Here is a 20,610-nt window from a genome sequence, read left to right as displayed (position 1 = left end):
AGAAAGAAAGAAAGAAAGAAAGAAAGAAAGAAAGAAAGAAAGAAAGAAAGAAAGAAAGAAGCACTGTTTCAACTTCAACGGTAATTAATAAGCTTGGAGGTAGGAACATATGGTAATTAGTAGAGGTTAAATTATGTTAGTATTGACACAGGCAATTTCTGCTCCTTCCTGATTTTTCTTTTTTCCGTTTCATAGGAAAGTTTTTGTCCCACTTTCTGAGTGATAATAGAGATATGTGCATGCACGCCCACACACACACACACACACACACACACACACACACACACACACATGCTGTTTACCTCTCTGTGGTTTTCATTTCTGTCCTCAATCCCCTCCCAGCTATTCAATAGGGTCCATTATGCTAATACCATTTCCCCCAAATAGTGCCTGGATCTGTTAAGGCTGAGGAACAAATGTGATAGTCTGACTGACTGTGAGTAGCACTGGAATCCCAAGCCAGAGCTGTAACGAAAAAGGCAGCTTATAATGGTACACCCGCTTGAACAAATCTCTTCATTTACTACTGGTATTCCAATAAGACAGCTGGGATGCCTCTGGAGATCCACAATCCATTTTTCATGACATGACTCAAGGGAAAGCAAAATCTCTGAGAAATTGGATGACTGCTAAGGGAAGTTGAAGACTCAGGAACCTCATCAATTTCCTTTTGGCTCCTAGAACACCTGTATAGCTCTTGAGACTTTGGATATTTTTGAAGTACTTTACCATTATCAAAACAGTTAAATAACAACTGAAAGAAGATGGAATAAAACAAAAGGGGAGAAATGACATGTTACTTACTATTGAAAAAGCAAGTAACTTTATTTTGTGGAAACTGCACAGGTTGGACAATCTTGGGAACATTTCTTTAACTTTATTTTCACTGCAGTATGTAGGCATCGTTACTTTAATGGAGCCCATAATATTGTTGAAGTACATTCTTCCCTTCTTAAGAACAGATTCTAACCAATCCACTCAGTCTCTTCTTGTGTGGCTTTTATCACTGTCTTTCTACAACCCTCAATAGAAGATCTACTCAGGCCTTTTATCTGGGTCTTTTAATTTGTTGTGGAAACTAGTGTGGCATTTGACTTGTCCATCTGTTATCCCTCACCCCCACCAAATGACTTCTTCTTCTTCCTTTTCCAGACATCCTTGTCTTGATGTTATCTTTCATGCCACTTCTCACGTGGAAGTAATCACTGATAATGTGTTCCTACCTGCTTATGCTCACCATGCATCTTTTCATTACCCTTTAGGTCACCTGAAATACTGAATTCACTGAGTGGTTGCACAAATTGAGGTATATCAAAGTAATGCAATATTATTGCTCTGTTAACAGTGACACATGTGAGGAATAATAAAAAACCTTTAAAAAGACTAGAACAAAGTAAAATGAAGCAAACAAACCAGAAATAAAAGAATAATATGCATGCTGATTATACCTGTGTAAAACAACATTTTTATAAGGTTCACAGAAGGAAAAGTGATTGGAAGGGAACCTGAAGGAGATAAGCTATTATCTTGCTAAAATTTATATTATTTTCTTTTAAATGTGTTAATATTTGCAGTCATTTGGTTGTATTTGGGGTTTTATTCTTTATCTTCTTTGCTTTATTCAATGACATTGCTAAGCTTATGATAAAATTAATTCTTAAAAATTATACACTCTTTTACAAATTACACAAGACTTTACTAACCCTATGAAGTAGGAATCACATGTATTATTTTTTCCATTGCACATCTCAAGAAATTGAGGCTCAGAGAAACTAAATGACTTGCCCAGGGAGGTACAACCAACAAATATTGATGCTCTAAGACTTAAATCTAGGACTCTCAACTTCCAGGTCAGTGTTCTTTTTATCAAAGCAAGCATCTCATTGAATAGACATTTCTTTTTATGGTTAAACAAAGAGGATCTGCAATTTCCGAAGAGTGAAGAAATTCCTCAACCAAAGTAACCTGTTCAGGTTTCAGGATAAAGAGCCCCCAAGGTGTTGTTCATCCTTTGTTTTTGAAAAGGACCAATATGTCTTGACTTCCCTTTGAATGGGATTTAAGTGAGGCTGAGTTGCACAAAGTCATCAACCTTACTCTCTCTTCCAGAGTCATTGAAGTCCAAGGGCAAAACAAAAGGCAAGTGGTGAAGGCCCAGGCTGCAGTGGATAATGACCTTGGTATCCTGGTTCAGCCACCTTCATGGATGTTGAAATAAATTATTCTCATCTGCCCATTCTTCCAGGGAAGTCTTCTAGAGGACTAGCACTTCTGGTGTGGGGGCTTGCTGAGCCCTTTTCAGGGTTGGTCATCTACTTTTTGTATCCACCTGTCACCCAACTCTCACCTGTGATTCCAAAAAGCTGTGGCATGCACAGCAGCCACAGCCCAGTAAAACCATCTTGGAAGATGAGGTAAATCAGGTTAAGGGTAACCAATAGGCCTCAGGTGAGTTAGGGGGAAATTAGGGGGATGTGGCCTCAAGATAGCAATTCAGTGAGTCCCCCAGGGTCACACAGCTAGTGTTAGAAGAAGAATTTGACCCCAACTCTTCTTAATTCCACACCCAGCACTCAACCATTACCCTAGACTGTTTCCAAGGAACAGAATAATAACTGCAAAATACTAACATAAAGTTAATCTGTTTAAATAGATAAATAAAATGGTAATGTCAGACTACACAGGGAGTTCCAAAAGTCTTAAGCTATTAATTAAAGCTTAAAACTGCATTAACACTTTTGGGACTCTGTATTTTAGAAGTAATAAACTCAAATCTATATAAGCTACAGTTTTCTTAATATGTCTTTGGTTTATTGGCTCAGATGTCAAATCAACACACTGGATGTTCAAGACGATTATCTTTATTTTTTGTGTATTGATCTTAATGAATAATTTTGACAATATAGGGAGTTCTCAGCAAGAAAGATGACTGTTCTGCAACTTAGCGTCTTAGATACTTGTCTAGGAATCTAAATGGTTAAGTGATTTGCTCACTCATATAGTCAATAGATGTGAGAGGTGGATTTGAATTCAAGTCTTCTGTTATATTTTGCAAACCATCCATGTCTGGTCTCTATTTTCCTTACTCTCTAAACTTTCTCTACCATTTCACAGCAGCCTCCTCACCCTGGAAGTTCATTATACACCTGGTTTCTCATACACTGGAAGTCACTTCACCACTGTAACCCTTTGCTCGATATGGCTGGTTCTTCCCAGAATCCTAATTTTAAGGAAAGTATCTAGCCCAGCCATGTCTTCATTCCTCTTCATTCCTCTTCATTCCTCTCTGGGCCCCATTCTTGACTCTCCACATTTTCCCTACCATTCCCTCTCCACTTCTCTCCTCCATAGCTCATTTTCAGCTCCCTTTTAAGTGTTTCTTCCCCTGTGAGAATGTAAGCTCCTTGAGGAGCTGTCTTTATTTCTGATTGTATTTGTATTTGTCTTCTCAATGCTTAGCTGCAGTGCCTGGCAAATAGTAAGCTCTTAATAAATGCTTGTTGACTTGACTTGTTGACTTTCTGACCCCAAGATCTCCTTTAACAATATAATAATGCCTCTCAAACACTTTGTTCAAGAATATCCATTTTTTTTCTAAATGCATAAGGGTCAGTCTGACAAGAATAACCTATATCTTCCTTATTCAAACCCTTTTCACTCCTAAACTATGACAAGAATTTATGGGTTGCCTTAAGAGACAATGGGAACCCTCTTACTAAAGGTCTTCAAGCAAAGATTGGATGACCACTCCTCAAGTATGTCTTAGAGGAAATGCATTTCCAGTATAGGTTGGACTATATGGCCTCCAGGGTCCCTTTCAGCTCTAATAATTCTGTTATGTTGAAGTTCCACCAAAATATTTCAAGCCCCAAAGTAACCCATAGTCAAACTGTACTGAGAAAAAATTGCTATCGTTTTTATGGCTTTTTCTAATTATCAAATTCCATAAATCTATCGAATGATTTTCTTAAACTTAATTGTTCATGATCATTTAAAAGATAAGACAAATCAATCTGGGAGAAGTTTCCTTAAGCTAGTAGCTGGTCCTTTGTAGACTTCTCTGGGTGCAGCCCTTTAGACCAGTGCTTTCTAAACTGTGGGTCATGACCCCATATGGGGTAAGTGAAGGTGGGGATCACAAAAATTTGGCAACAGTAAAAGGTTTCTGAATGCACAATGATCAAAATTTAATTCAAAATCAGATGCATAATGAATCTGAGGTGTTTTTGGCAGCATTTGCTCAAGTTGCAGCATGCAACTTCACTGCAGTCTTGGCTCCGAACATACAACATGCACACTTTGCACTGCTCGTGGGATCACGTCATACAATGCTAACAAATGCTGACAGAAACATCTCAGCTCAGATGTAAGACTGTTGTATGTTATGAATTGCAGTGTTTTTACTGTACATATGAAGTTTTCTGCTCTTAAAGAAACATAATATTTTAATTACAGAAAATAAAGACTTTTAATATTTTCTTACCATCATTCCTTAGCATGCAAGTATCAAATTAGTATATCTTTGTATTGTATTGTATTGTGTTAGAATGTTTGATTTTAAAAATTGCTGTATCTCCTTCTTTTACAGAAACATAAATTTTTAATTGCAGTAAGTAAAGACAAAAGCCCTTTAATAATATTTTTCTACCATCACTACTGTATGTGTAGGTAAGTGTGAATATCAATTTTTAAATTAAGTACAAACATATGTAATTTCATAAACTAAAGTTAGTATTTATTTGAGAAAATATTAACAATATTTATTTATATTTTAAGACAAAAATATTTTTTGGTTATGGATAAGTGACTTAGTTTAGACAGGAGAGGTAAAAATACTGATGAAAATGTGGCAGAGTATTTTCTATCAGGTTGTAGTACACCTAAATCGACAAGAAAAAGAAAATATGTTGAATAATTTTTGCAATGTGAATTTACTTCTAATAATAATGATGGTTTGGAAAAACCTTTTTTGCTTAATTTGTAATGGAGTTTTGGCTGTGGAGAGTGTGAAACCAGACAAATTAAAATGAAATCTCAATATCAAGCATGCAGCATACTGAAATAAATCAAAGGAATATTTTGAATGACTTTTAAAATCTTCAAATAAAGAAAAAAATGTTTTGAGAAATTTGTTACTGTCAATGAAAAGTATTTACTTGTAACTTATGAAATTACTTATTTAATTGCAAAAACTAAAAAGCCTTACATGACAGGAGAAGATCTCATGTTACCTGCTGCTATTAAAATGTCAGAAATAGTTCACGGGGAAAAGTAGGGGGATGAAATTAATAAAATTTCTTTATGGAATGATACTATTTCCAAAATAATTTCTACAATTAGTAATGACCAATTCCAGCAGCTTATTACTAAACTGAATGGCAGCCCAAAGTTTGTAATTCACTTAGATGAAACAACTGATATTTCTAACATGGCACAGTTGTTACTTTATGTAAGATTTGTTTATGAAGGAAGCATACATGAAGAATTGTTGTTTTGCTGCCCTTTCAAAGGGTACACAAGAGGGGAAGATATACATCTTAAAGTCAATGATTTTTTTTATTAGTAAAATAATTTATTTTTAGTTTTCAACATTTACTTCCACAAGATTTTGAGTTCCAAATTTTTACCCCATCTTGCCCCTCCCCTAGTCTGCCTTCCCTTCTATCTCTCCCCCCCTTCTCTTACCCCCTTCCCCTTCTATTTTCCCACAGGGCACATAGATTTCTGTACCCCTTTTCCTGTATCTCTCATTTCCCAATTGCATATGAAAACTTTTTTTTAAACATGTGTTTTTAAAACTTTGGGTTCCAGATTTTATCCCTTCCTCCCTCCCCACCCAACCTCATTGAAAAGGCAAGCAACTCAATATAGGTTATACGTGTGCAGGTATGCAAAACACCTCCATAGTAGACATGCTGTGAAAAACTAACTCTATTTCCCTTAATCCTATCCCTCCCCCCCCATCTATTCTATTCCCTCCCTTGACCTTGTCCCTCCTCAGAAGTATTTGGTTCTGATTACCTCCTTTCCCAACCTGCCCTCCTCTCTATCATCCCCTTACTCTCTTGTCTCTCCCCCCCCCTCCATTTTCCTGTAGGGTAAGACAGATTTCCATACCCAATGGAGTGTGTATGTTACTCCCTCCTTAAGTCAAATCCTATGAGAATAAGATTCACTCATTCCCTCTCACCTTCCCCATTTCCCCTCCACTGTAAGAGCTTTTTCTTTTCTGTTTTTTTTTGTGAGATAGTTTACCCCATCCTACCTCTCCCTTTCTCCTTCTAGTATAATCCTCTCTCACCCCTTAATTTTATTCTCCAGATATGACCCCTTCATCTTCAACTCACCCTGTGCCCTCTATCTATCTGTCTCTTTCTCTCTCTCTCTCTCTCTCTCTCTCTCTCTCTCTCTCTCTCTATATATATATATATATATATATATATATACATAGAGTGTATATGCATACATATTTTTTTCCATCCAACTACCCTAATACTGACAAAGGTCTCATGAGTTACAAATATCATTTTCCATGCAGGAATGTAAACAGTTCAAATTTAATAAGTCTCTTATGATTTCTCTTTCCTGTTCACCACTTCATGTTCTACTCGAGTCTTGTATTTGAAAGTCAAATTTTCTATTCAGCTCTGGTCTTTTCACCAAGAATGCTTGAAAGTCCTCTATTTCACTGAATGACCATTTTTCCCCCGAAGGGTTATACTCAGTTTTGCTGGGTAGGTGATTCTTGGTTGTAATCCCATCTCCTTTGCCCTCTGGAATATTATATTCCATGCCCTGCAGTCCCTTAATGTAGAAGCTGCTAAATCTTCTGTCATCCTGATTGTGTTTCCACAATACTTGAATTGTTTCTTTCTGGTTGTTTCTAATATTTTCTCCTTGACCTGAGAATTCTGGAATTTGGCTACAATATTCCTAGGAGTTTTCCTTTGGGGATCTCTTTCAGGAGGAGATTGGTAGATTCTTTCAATTTCTATTTTGCCCTCCTGTTCTAAAATATCAGGACAGTTTTCCTTGATAATTTCTTGAAAGATGTTGTCTAGGCTCTTTTTTTGATCATTGCTTTCAGATAGTCCAATAATTTTTAAATTCTCTCCTGGATCTATTTTCCAGGTCAGTGGTTTTTCCGATGAGATATTTCACATTGCTTTCTAATTTTTTATTCTTTTGGATTTGTTTTACAGTGTCTTGATTTCTCATAAAGTCACTAGGTTCCAATTGTTCTATTCTAATTTTTAAGGAAGTATTTTCTTCAGTAATCTTTTGGACTTCCTTTTACATTTGGCCAATTTTGCTTTTTAGGGCATTCTTCTCCTCATTGGTTTTTTGAACCTCTTTTGCCATTTGGATTAGGCTATTTTTTAAGGTGTTATTTTCTTCAGTATTTTTTGGGGTCTCCTTTAGCAAGCTGTTGAGTTGTTTTTCATGATTTTCTTGCATCACTCTCAGTTTTTCCTCTACTTCTCTTACTTGCTTCTCAAAATCCCTTTTGAGCTCTTCTAAGGCCTGGGACTGATTCATATTTTTCTTGGAGGCTTTGGATGTAGGAGCTTTGTTGTCTTCTTCTGATTGTATGTTTTGATCTTCTTTGTCACCAAAGTAAGATAATATAGTCTGACTCTTTTTGCACTGCTTACTCATGATCCTGTCCAATAACTTGAGTTTTAAACTCTTTGTTAAGATAAGAGTCTGCTTCTAATGTGGAGAATGTACTGTCCCAAGCTTCAGGGGTTTGTACAGCTGTCTAGGGACCTGTAAATTTTTGTTCTTCCAAGGTGCTATGATAGGAGGTGAAGTGTTTCCTCTCCACTGCCACGACAAGCTCCACCATGCCAGTACTCCTCCTCGCCCCAGGACCACCCCTCAGAACTGTAACCCAGATCCAAGCACAGGCAAAGCAAGAGATTCCTGCCTCAGCACTGGTAAAGAGATCCCTGCAATCCCACTCTGATCAGCCACTTGATTCCCCCTCAATCTGTGGGTTGGAAGCACAGGAGGCAGCCATGGCCTGTGCTCAGGACTTGCAGCTGAAACCTAGCTCCTCTCTCACTGCAGTCACAGACTTTCCCCACTGACCTTCCAAGTTGTTTTTGGCATTTGTGGGTTGAGAAGTCTGGAAACTACCACAGCTGCCTGTGATTCAGTCCTCTGAGGCCTGCTCCAGGGTCGCTGCGGCCTGCGTGCCCATGCCAAACTGGGCTCCTCTCCCCACCCGGCATGATATACCTTTCTGATCACCCATCCAGGTTGCCTTAGGCTGGAAATTTGTTTCACTCTGTCTTTTTGTAGGTTCTCCTGCTTTAGAATTTGTTTAGAGCCATTTTTTTACAGGAATTTGGAGGGGTTTGAGGGAGAGCTCAAGCAAGTCATTGCTTTCACTCCTCCATCTTGGCTCCACCCCCTAAAGTCAATGAATTTTCATAAATGAAGGTTTACAATGGAAAAATTTCATTGAAGTCTGCACAGACAATGCCAGAGCAATGATGGGTGAGAAGGTTGGATTTGTAGCAAAAGTTAAAGATGTTGGCAATGAGCATATCACTTTTACTCACCGCATGATCCATCTGGAGGCACCCATAGCTAAAAAAAATCACCAGACTTAGATGTCATGCTTTGGGATACCATCAAAATCATTAACTTCATTAAATGCCCTAAAGAGTCATTTGTTTTCAAACCTTTGGAAGACATGCACTCTGATTACAAAAGCTTATTACTACATGCAAAGACAAGGTGGCTCTCAAAATGGTAAATTTTAAACAGATTATTGAAATTGAAAGATGAAGTTGTTATATTTTTGACTGAGCAGAAATCCAATTTTGTTATTTTTTTCTTAATGACTTAGGGCTTTCAAAACTGTATTATTTGTCAGAGATTTAAAAAAACTCAATGATTTAAACATGCCACTTAAAGGAAAAAAAATTGTAACATTTACATTAAAAGATAGAATTGAAAGTTTTACTAAAAAAAGTTAACATATGGAAGAATAGGGTGTAAAATGGTTCTTTAGAAGTGTTTACAGCAACAGATGATTTTACAATTGAAAAGATTACTTGCAGCTTAAATCTTCCCAAAGATTTAATTGTAAGAGATAAAATTGATCATCTGAAGTGCCTGGAGACACAGTTTCAGAAATACTTCTCTTCAAATTTTGATTCTAAAAAAAACTAAGTTGGGTTCATAAACCATACTCAATTGAAATAAAAAAAAGTCAGTCATCCACCATTAAAAGTTCAAGAAGAATTTGCCAAATTATGAAGCAATACAAATTTAAAACTTGAGTTTCCTAAAAAAATCATTAAATGAATTTTGTCTTGTGATTAGGACAGAATTTCTAACAATTTCTGAAATGGCCTTGAACATGCTTTTGCCATTTTATACTCCATATTTATATGAAACACCATTCTCAATGTTGACAATTATAAAATCAAAATATCAATCAACTCTGAAAAATGTTGAAGGTGCTCTATGCTTTGCTGTATCAAATATTCATTGAAGATTTAATTCTTTATGTAAAAATAAACAAATACATCTATCTCATTTGTATGCAAATCTGCTTTTGTCTTTAATAAATGGTAAAATTATATGTATCCCCAAAATTGTCTTAAAGTAAATTTATGATTTATTATCAGTAAATGTTTGATTCATATACCTTTTTTATATACCTATATACCCAGGGTCACATAAAATTTTCTCAATTGAAAAGGAGTCATGAGTGGAAAAAGTTTTGAAGCCCTGCTTTAGACAACAACCTGAACATATTAGATATTTACTGACTACCCAGCACTGTTCTAAGAGCTTTTGGTTATATAAAATAAGTATGAGATATGATCTTTGTCAAAAAATGAACATAATATACACTCATACACATACACGTGTGTATACATATATACACATACATATATGCATATTATTAAGAAATGTCGATTGTGTGAATATTATGTAATTTGATGTTTCTAATAGAATTCAGACTCCAGCTCCTGATATCTTAGGCTCTGATAAGTGATTTTTTATATGATCTTGCTGAAGATCATATATTGGCTATCTCCTCTTCCCACCAGAATTTGAATTTGTGACCCTGGGGCCCTAGGCTGTGATAGGTGAGTTTTCATCTTATTTTGCCCAAAACCAGTCCACCATACCACTTCCCACCTGTCTCCAAATATTAACAGGTACCTACTTACCCTCTCTCACTCATTGCCTTTCCAAATGTAGTTCTTTATGTGTTGTCTTCCACTATTTAAATAAAATACAATTTTAGCACAATATATGCTTCTGGAGGGCAGAGACTGTCTTGTTTGCTTGTATTTGTCTCCTGACACATAGTAAACACTTACCAAATGCCCATTCATTCATTCATTCATTCATTCACTGGTAGTACTTGAACCCACATCATACTAACTCTAAGGCCAGTTCTCTTATCATGTTAAGCCATATAATCTCTTTTAGCCTTATGTGTGTGTGTGTGTGTGTGTGTGTGTGTGTGTGTGTATGTGTGTGTATAAATCTAGCCCCTAAATTTCTGGCTATGTTTTATAGATGAACTGAACATATAAGATTTTTGATTACCCCCCAAAAATGGTCATGCAAAAGTCATTCATACCAAATATCATAATAAAGACTAGCAATTGCATTAAGAATATTGAAATGTTGCTTGATCCTCTTTACAAACTTGAAGTTTTCTGTCTGACAGAAATGGGGTATGGTTGTTCTCCATTCTGACTACTGACCTCCCTGGCTTCAAGTTCCAACTAAAATCCCACCTCCTGCAGGAAACTTTACCCAACTTCTCTTAATTTCAGCGCCTTCTCTGCTAGTTATTTCCCATTTATCCTGTATATAGCTTGCTTTGCATATATTTGCTTGTATTTTGTCTCCCTTACTAGATTGTAAGCTCCTGGAGGGCAGGGACTATCTTTTGTCTCTTTGTATTCCCAGCACTTAGCACAGTGTCTGGTACATATTAAGTGCTTAAAATATTTATTGAATGAATGAATGAACTATAAATAGCAAAATCTTCTTATACTTGGTTTTAATGCTGTAATTGTCTAGCATGTGTTATAATCACATCTTATTTATTCTTAACTGTTATTTCATCTTTTGGGGAAGTCCAGATACAGAAACTCCCTCTGTCATGTAAGCTGGAAAGATTATAAGTCTTTAACTTTTAGTCTTAAGAGTGCTGCCTGAAGCACCTGGGGCAGCTAAGTGGTGCAGTGGATGGAGCGCTGGGCCTGGAGTTAGGAAGATCTGAGTTCAAATCTAGCCTCAGACACTTACTAGCTGGGTGGCCCTGGGCACGTCACTTAAGCTCTGTGTGCCTCAATTTTCTCATCTATAAAATGAGGTAGAGAAGGAAATGGCACACCACTCCAGTATCTTTGCCAAGAAAACCCCAAATGGGGTTACAAAGAGTTGAATATGACTGAAATGACTCAACAATAACAAAGTTGCCTGGGGCACTGAAAGGTTAAGTGATTTGCCCAATGTCATATAGCCAGTATGTCTCTAAAACCAGATTTGAATAAACACATAAGCAAGGCACTGTGCTAGGTGCTTTACAAATATTATCTCATTTGATCCTCACAACCATGGGAGAGAATAGACAATGTTTTCTATGACTTTTCTTTCTTTTTTTCATGGAAAAAATGATATTCAGCTTTAGAATATTATCACATAAATACTTTTCCCCCCAGTAGGTTATAACTACTAAGCTTTAATTCATTTTAATTAACTTTTCCTCTAATTATGAAATGACATGGTGGGAAAACTCTCCAAAAAGGGAAACACCTAAAAAGAAGTGATAACATGGACCAACTCAGGAAAGAAGTTTTCAAGCCAAAGGCAGATGTGAAATCTTAAAATGTTAGTCCCATTTAAAAAAAAAAAACAATCCTCTTCTAATCAAAAACTGACAGTAACAGTCAATGACCTGGTTAAGGGATGAGTGAAAGAAGCTAGGGCCATGAGACAAAAATGACTAAAGTAAAAATTACTCCTATTACTTTGAGTTAAAGATGACAAGATTGGGCCAAGCCGACCCTTGAGCAAGTGAAAGTCAATGAGTCAAAAGTCCTTGCAATAAACCTACACCTACTCAAAAATCCCTGACACTCTTCTTTACCTCATCAGAAATAATCATTGATAAAAGGCCTGTCATCAGTATGATTTTACAACTGATAAAGAACATTCAGTGTTTCCCATAGCAACCCTGTTAGTTACCTTGCTTCAATAAGTATTTGAAATCTGCTGTCATTCTGCAAGAGCATTTAAAATACGTTTGTGCTCATGGGTATTTAATACTACCTTTTTTTTGCCTTCAAACAAACAAACCAAGAAACTCCTCAGTAGTATGATATTCAAAAATCTTGCCCTATATGGGATGTTTAATAAATAATAATAACATGATAATTTCATGAGCATACCATAATGGATAGAGAACTTGGAGTAAGGAAGACTGGGTTCAAGTCTCATCTCTGACACAATGTAAATATGTGATTATGGGCAAGTCACTCTAGAGGGTCCCAAGCAACTTTCCATAGCTATAATTTATAGTCAAGTTACCAAGTGGTAACAGGGGAGGCAGCTTCAATATAGAGGGAGTTTCCATACCCATAGTTCCATACCCATACCCATTAAATCACAGGTCTGAATCTAATGACCACCACCACTAAGACCACTACTACTACTACTACTAATAATAATAATAATAATGATGATGATGATGATGATGGTGATGATGATGATGATAATGGTAATGATATTGGTAATAAGGATTTATTAGTGTTTAATGCTAGCAGAGCACTTTACTTATATTATTTCCCTTGATCCTTATAGCATTCCTAAGTAGCATATATGCTTTTATTATTCTCATTTTACAGGTGAGGAAACTGAGACTTAGAGAGGTTAAATGACTTGCCCAGGGTCACATAGCTAGCAAGTGTCTGGCAGGGGCAGTATTTGAAATTGGGCCTGAATGATTCCAACTTCAGCATTCTATATACTGGTGCCATCTACTCCCTATGTCTCATTTTTCAATGAAGTTGTCTCTGGATCACTTTATTTCCATATTTAAATGAGATTCTTTAGTAATAAGTTGTATTATCTTTTTAAACTGTTTTCTATTCTTTTATGTTTGTTCATTTTATTTATTCAGCAAATGATGTAAGATCTCCCAAGGGAGCAAACATGTCTTATTCCTCTGCATTACTCATTACTCCAAGTTTTGGTTTTGTAATTAGTAGTCAATAAACGACTGGTTAATTACAGCCTTAGACCTTTGTTTTATTTGGAGGGAAAGTCCAAGAAAGTCAACATGATGTAAAAGCCTCCATATCTTCCTAAGTGACAAATCCTTGGCATGCTACTATCGCATATAATTGTTACTGTGGAAACACAACCTTAACATCGGTATTCTTACCCTAGAAGAGAGTCATCAAAGTTCAACAGTTTTCTTCTCAACTTTGTGAAATGTCAAAAAAGAAAGGGAAAACTACATGTGAAAAGCATTTCCTGATGTGTTTACAACCCAGAAGAGTAGTTTTCCAAGGGATTTTTGATCCAATTAATGCTTGAAATGTACATTTATAGTACTATATACAAGGTTTATATTGGGCTGGATCTTTGGTTTTGTTTCCAGATCTAGTATACCTCTCTTTAAGCTCCATTCTTTTTGGTTGTAGTATAAGAAATATATTCAAACTGCATTTGCATCTAGCAAAAAAGAAAAGGAAAGATGATATTTTTCATTAGTGGAAGGCCTGATTTTGTCACATGATAATGATAAATATTTTTGAGTTTAAATATTTAAGCTGAGGAAGTCAGTAAATGTGGGAGAGAAAAAGAAATCAGTACAAGTCAGTTCTATCCCATGACCATAACAATAAAGATCAAGAAAGAGCACTAGAACAAGTGATGTTCAGAAAATCCAAAGGAAAAACCTAGTGGTCAGTGTTCCAACTGACAAAGGGACAGAGAGGGTCATAGAAGATAGAATGGATTATTTGATTACATATTTTAAAATTTCTTGTGTATCTTGCACAAAACAAAACCAAAGCATCTAAAATTAGAAAGAAAAGAGTTAACTAGGGAAAAAATCTTGGCAGCAAGATTCACTGATAAAGATCTCATTTCCAAAATATAGAATTTATTTAACTTTTTGAGAACAAGAGCCATTCCTCAGTAGATAAATGTTCAAAGGATGTGACTATCTGTTCTCAAAGGAATAAATATAAGCCATTACTTGCAATATAAAAAGGTCCAAATTATTAATAATTAGAAGAATGCAGATTAAAATAAATATGAAATTCCACCTAGTACAAATCACACTGGAAAAGATGATGACAAAAAAAGAAAATTATACATCTTGGAGGAGCTGCAAGAAAATGGACATAGTAATATTCTGTTCGTGGGAGTTATGAACTGGTGTAGTCATTCTGTAAAACAATTTAAAACCATGCCAAAAAAAGTCATCAATTGACTTAGTAATGCCACTACTAATCCTATAACCCAAAGAGATCAAAGAAAAAGGGAGAGCACCCATATATACAAATATATTTAAAGCATCCATTTTTGAAGGTAAAGAATTGGAAACAAAGGAGGTATACACTTGAAATAGACAGACACACACAGAATAAAACTAAGGGGTTAGAGCAAAATCTATTATGCTTCAGCTGAGATTTAAAAAAAGAGGGGTAGTAATCGTGATTTCAGACAAAGCAAAAACAAAAATAAATCTAATTAAAAGAGATAAGCAAGGAAACTATATCTTGCTAAAAGGTACCATAGACAAGGAAGTAATATCAATATTAAACATATGCATGAAATAGTATAGCATTCAGATTCTTAATGGAAAAGTTAAATGAGTCACAGGAGGAGCAAGCAATAAAACTGTACTATTGGGGAACCTCAATTTTCCCATCCGATGTAGATAGATCTATCCATGAAATAAACATGAAAGAAGTTAAGAAGATGAACAGAATTTTAGAAAAGTTAGATATGATAGAAAGGAATATGCCTTTGTAAGCTGTACATGGCACCTTCACAAAAATTGACCACATTTTAGGGCATGAAAACCTCACAATCAAATGCAGAAAAGCAAAAATAGTAAAAATAACATTTTGGGGCCCAATGCAATAAAATTATATTCAATAATGGAATATGGAAACATAGAATAAAAATTAATTGGAAACTAAATAATTCAATCCTAAAGAATTAGTGGGTCAAAAAACAAATCACAGAAGCAATCAATACTTTCATTAAAGAGAATGAAAATGAGCAGAATGAGAACATTCTACACAGTAACAATATTGTATGATGAGCAACTGTGAATGACTTCGCTTTTTTCAGCAATACAATAATCCAAGACAATGCTAAAAGACTTATGAAAAATGTTATCCACCTCCAGAGAAAGAACTGATGGAGTCTGAATTCAGATTGAAACATACTTAAAAAAAAACTTCATAATTCTTGACATGACAGTTTTGAAAGCTTCAAGCATTTCTCAAGATATCTAAAAGAGAGGAAAACACCAAAGAACTAGAAAGAACCAAGTACAGTATTACCAACAAAAGAGGTGATCAATTCAATTCAACAAATATTTATTAAGGTACTATTATGTCCAATACGCTATCCTTGGTTCTTCGGATATAAAGACAAAAGCAAAATGGTTATAGCTATCAAGGATTTACATTTTAATTAGGGGACTGAAGGTAGGGGAAGGAGACAACAGGTTTGCCAGTAAATACCTAAATAAGTCAATAGCCAGAGGAAGCTATACTTCTAGAATTATCTCCTGAATTATACAATTCAAGAATGCTTAATGTTTAAATTGAAGCCTAGTCTAGTTAGAACTGCTTGCTTAATCATCCAACAAGTTTGCCAATGTGGCATAATAAAAATTTCACCTTACTCATCCTGATTAGACCTTCCTCATTAATTTTTAGAGACTCCCTACCCTTTTGATATGGTCCATCTTGCCTGACCTAATTCCCCCACCAGCAGTATGACAGTTGCCATGATCTGACCTTTGTCTGACAACCATATGTAAACTAAAGTCCCCAGAGGCTCTGGACCTTTTACCAGAGGGCAACCCACTACTAATACACACTACTACTGCCGTCTGTGATGGTGGGAAAGGTCATATGCAACTTTATTCCTGACCAAATAACTGTTCAATTCTCCACAGCCTTCTATGCTTTCTTTTATCTCAATAGAGATGGACAATGGAGGCATCCTTGAACTCTTGAGGATAACGTCTTCTTGCCATATAACCCAGAAAATTTCAGTCAGCTTTTGTATGAGCAGTGGACTCCCTGCCTTGTAAATCTCAGCTGGAATAAAATCAGCACCAGGCACACAAGAGGAGCCTAATGGCATTCAAAACCTATTCTTCAGTTGGAAGTTTAGCTAGAAAGGGATTGACTTCAGCTTTAGATATATGGTCAATGGCTTCAGCATTGACTGATGATGGTCTGTTTAGAATACTATGTAAGCATTCAGCCCATTTCTCCAGGATCATGTCCTTATAACTAATCAATGTGCCTTCATCAACACTGAGTAGTTGAGAAGCACTATAGGTCTTTGACCCACAGATATTCTTCAGGACATCATAAAAACATTTTGGATTATTACTATCGGTGTAAAACTGAATTTCATCTACCTTCTTACTGAGCCAAGAATCCTGCCTCTTTCTAAGCTTTCTTTGCATTTTACTTTCAATGGAGTTAAATGTTGCCTTCCTAGAGACAAATAAACTATCCTGCTGGTAAACCCTGTGGAGTTCCTGTTTCTCATTTAGCAGCTTCTGAATTTCCCCATCATTTCTGTCAAACTGATCTTGATTTTTGATCAAGTTTGATCAAACTGATCAAATACTGAGTGTTCTGGCCCAGACAAGTAAATGCAGTGCTATACACCAAACCTCAGAAAGCTGCCCATATTCTTCCCATTTCTGCCATACAGCTTTCCAGTTTTCTCAACAGTTTTTTATCAAATAAAGAGTTTCTCCCAGGGAATTTATGTTGTCCACTTTAATCAAACACTGGTTTATTGAGTTCTATTGTTTCTGATTTACCCGTCTAGTCTGTTTCATTGATCTATAGCTCCATTTTTAAACCAATAGTAGATGGTTTTGATGACTGCCACTTTAAAATACACTTTGGGGTCAAAATAAGTATTATCATTATTTGATCAAGTTCTATGAAGTGTCTCCTTAGTAATTAGTAACATAGCATTAAAAGTATAAATTAATTTTGGTGGCATTGTCATTTTTATTATATTGGCATGGCCTAGCCCTGAGCACTGACTATTCTTCCACCTATTTAAGTTCTTTTTTCTCCTTAAGGAACACTTTGAAATTGATTCTATATAAGTCTTTTGTGTGCTTTGGTAGGTTGATCTCCAAATATCTTATGTATTTTTGTTATTTGGAAGGCGATTTCCCTTTTCATGGTTACTTCTCATGTTTTATTGTAATTATACAAAAAAAGATTTTTTAGTATTTAATTCAAACTTTGCTGAAGCTATTAATTGTATCAATTTTAGTATCTTTGCTGTTTCCTTAGGATTTTCCATATATGTTATCATATCATCAGCAAATAGGAATACTTTTACCTCCTTTTTACCTATCTTTATGCCTTTGTTTCCTTTCTCTTACCTTAGTGCTTTTGCTAGTATTTCCAGAATCATAGCATGTTGGGTTTTTTATGGATATGTTAATATCTTACAAGGTTCCTTAATACATGCAACCATAGAGATAATTTTGTTGAATGATTCTATGAATATCAGTATCAAGGGAAGTATGAAGCAAGAAGACATATCACAAGATCATATAGTTAAAGCTAAAATGAGAGGCCATATAGTTCAATATCATCAATTTACAGATGAGAGACTACCAGAGAAATTAGGTGACTTGTCCAACATCACCCAGGTGGCAAGTAATTCAGCTGGAATTGGAACCCAGGTCTAATGACTCCAAATCGAGCACTTTTTCCATGGACCATGCTGGCTAATAATCAAGTTGTTTGGTAATTCATTACCAGAGTTGTTTGTCATTGTCATTGGAGAATATCATATTAAGAGACCAAAGGAAGAGGGACTCCCGAAATAAAGGGAAGTCTTTTCATTTTGTTTTGTTCACAGGTTAGGTAGTTTTAAGTTCATCAAGCCCCAATACATGGTAATCATACACAAACACACACACACACATATACACATGCATACACTCACACGCACACACATACTGTTAGTTCTACAACTACAACTATGATGACTACTACTACTATTACTACCACTACTACCGCTACTATTACCATCACAACCATTTGACAGTTTTCACATACTTAATGACACTATTATGATCAGAACATTCATATCAGATAGGTGTTGTTAGAACATTTTTATTATTAGCTAGGTATTAGTATCAATAAACTCTTGTACTTGAAAGGAGCTGACCTGCACTTAAAAAACAATAGTTTCTACTAAAGTATTTACTATGTTAGAAACACATTTTTAGAGAAAAAATGTTTTACTGATTATTTTTATTTTTACATCATAACCATTTGGTCAAATACTATCCCACCCCATCCCATTAATCCCTCCCTTGTAACAAAGAAAAACTGTTAAGAAAAAAAAATTAGAAATTCTATGTACACAACATTCCCCACTCATATCACCTCTGTAATAAAAGGAGGTAAGTGTGAAACACACATTAACAATTCTCTGGAAAAGTTGTTATTATTATTCAGAGATCTGTTTCTTTTAGTGTTCTTTTCAACTCAGCAGAAACAGAGACCACCATGCACGGCTCCCTTGTTGTCCCCATCTGTTCCTCAGGTCATCTCCCCACCTTGCTGCCTGTTGTCCAGAGGGGGTCCAGGTTTCAGTGGATAAGAAACTTAGTTCCAGAATTCCAGAATTGTTTCTAGCTCTCATGTTAAGGTGTTATCTTGTCCAGCAGAGTTTTTTGAGCCCATGAAGGGACAGATAAAGACAGCCAAAAGGCTAGTAGTGATGGCCTCTCTGTACCTTGGGATAGGTCCTTTGGAATAGGAACTAGTAGATTGTATAGAAAGTAGTCTAGAAAGGTCACTACAAGCAAATTTTTCTTCAGACCTCAAAGTTTCCATTCTTTCAGATTTTACCCAGGGATCAAGAGGTAGGAAGAACTCCCACACAATGCTGCTCCCATTACTGCAAAAGCTTCCTGAGCAGGTCCATGTCTTCCTCTTCCACAGTCCAAACTTTTGTGGGCTCTTCAGTCTCCTTGTTCTTGAATGCTTCAATGAAACCATTGGTCTTCACATCAAAGTTTATCTCTGACAACAATGTCATCTTGAGTGATGCAAACCTGAGTGATTCCTACTTCACCAATCACTAGGACCGATATGTGTTTCTGCAGGACTGCTCAGAAATTGCTGACTTCTTCACAGAGCTTGTGAATGCAGTAGGGAATGTGTCCTTACAACTTCAGGGTGATGACACTGTACAGATGGTGGAAGGGATGGTACATTCTTATAAAGGAGACCAGACAGCATATTGTGAGGCAGCCAACAAGAAAGTCATGGATGTGATCAACACAGCTCGGACCTGACAGTAGCTACTCCATGCCCAAACCTTTCACAGTGACTCTGTTTTGATAGAGGAAGATACAGCAGCAGCTGGTGATGGGAGGCCAGCTCCTGATACTTGGATTTATCCATTGATCCAGATGAAGCCCTTTGAGATTAAAATTGATGAGATTGTTACAGAGACACTGCTGACAGAGGCACAGAGGGGTGCTAAAATCTAACTTACTGCTGGTTATTTCAACTTAACCCAGGCCTATATGGATCTGGTCCTGGGCACTCAGGCTGAGTACCATGTTATGTTGGCTTCATCTGAAGTGTATGACTTCTTTGGGGCCAAGGGGCTGGCAGGTGCCATCCCTGCTGCTGGTGTTAACTCCTTCAGCTGAGCTTCTGCGATGACTCCACTTTGGGTATACCAGCAAGCCCCTGCAATCAACAATGTGGCTCAGGCTCAGGGTCTGTGTGAAGGCTATTATTTGTCATTTACTGTGCTGGCAATAAATCAGGGAAGGGGAGAAAAGGAGAGAGGCCCGGTATTTGCCCCTTCCTGCCCTTTCCTGCCTTTGGAGAAGTGCTTATGCGACACAAGTCTTGGCTCCTGCAGAGTAGAGGCTTTTTGCCAGGACCTGAACTGTCACAGAAATAGCTAAAAATGGAATTTGCTAAAAATAGAGTTTCATAAGGGTAATTATGTGCACGTTACCACTGACTCTCATATCTCACTATACACACAGGAATTGCTTAACACAAAAGCTTCAGATGAACGAAGTTCCTTGGGTTTCATCTATTTAAAACTGTGGTCTTTCCAGAGCCTGATCCCTCAGCCTTCTCTTTACAATGTCAGGAAATCACAGCTCTAGCTAAGTATTATTGGAGACCTTCATACTTAATGTCTGTCTTGTGTGTATATTTACATTCTACATATATATGTATATATATTATATATAACATCTATATAATATGTATATATAAAATTATTAAAGGGATATGTTTTTAATCAAACCATTATTTTGACTCATTCTATTTA

General features: G+C 36.2%; 1 pseudogene; it reads left to right on the top strand.

The window, feature by feature from the left end:
- Positions 1–19,969, top strand: part of LOC114025886 — a 24,418-nt pseudogene extending 4,449 nt beyond the window's left edge.
- The last annotated feature ends 641 nt before the right edge of the window (positions 19,970–20,610 follow it).

The sequence above is a fragment of the Vombatus ursinus genome, unplaced genomic scaffold (genome assembly GCF_900497805.2).
Source record: "Vombatus ursinus unplaced genomic scaffold, bare-nosed wombat genome assembly UNPS02014832.1, whole genome shotgun sequence".
In the NCBI taxonomy this organism is placed as follows: domain Eukaryota; kingdom Metazoa; phylum Chordata; class Mammalia; order Diprotodontia; family Vombatidae; genus Vombatus; species Vombatus ursinus.
This window is presented reverse-complemented; position numbering and strand designations above follow the sequence as displayed.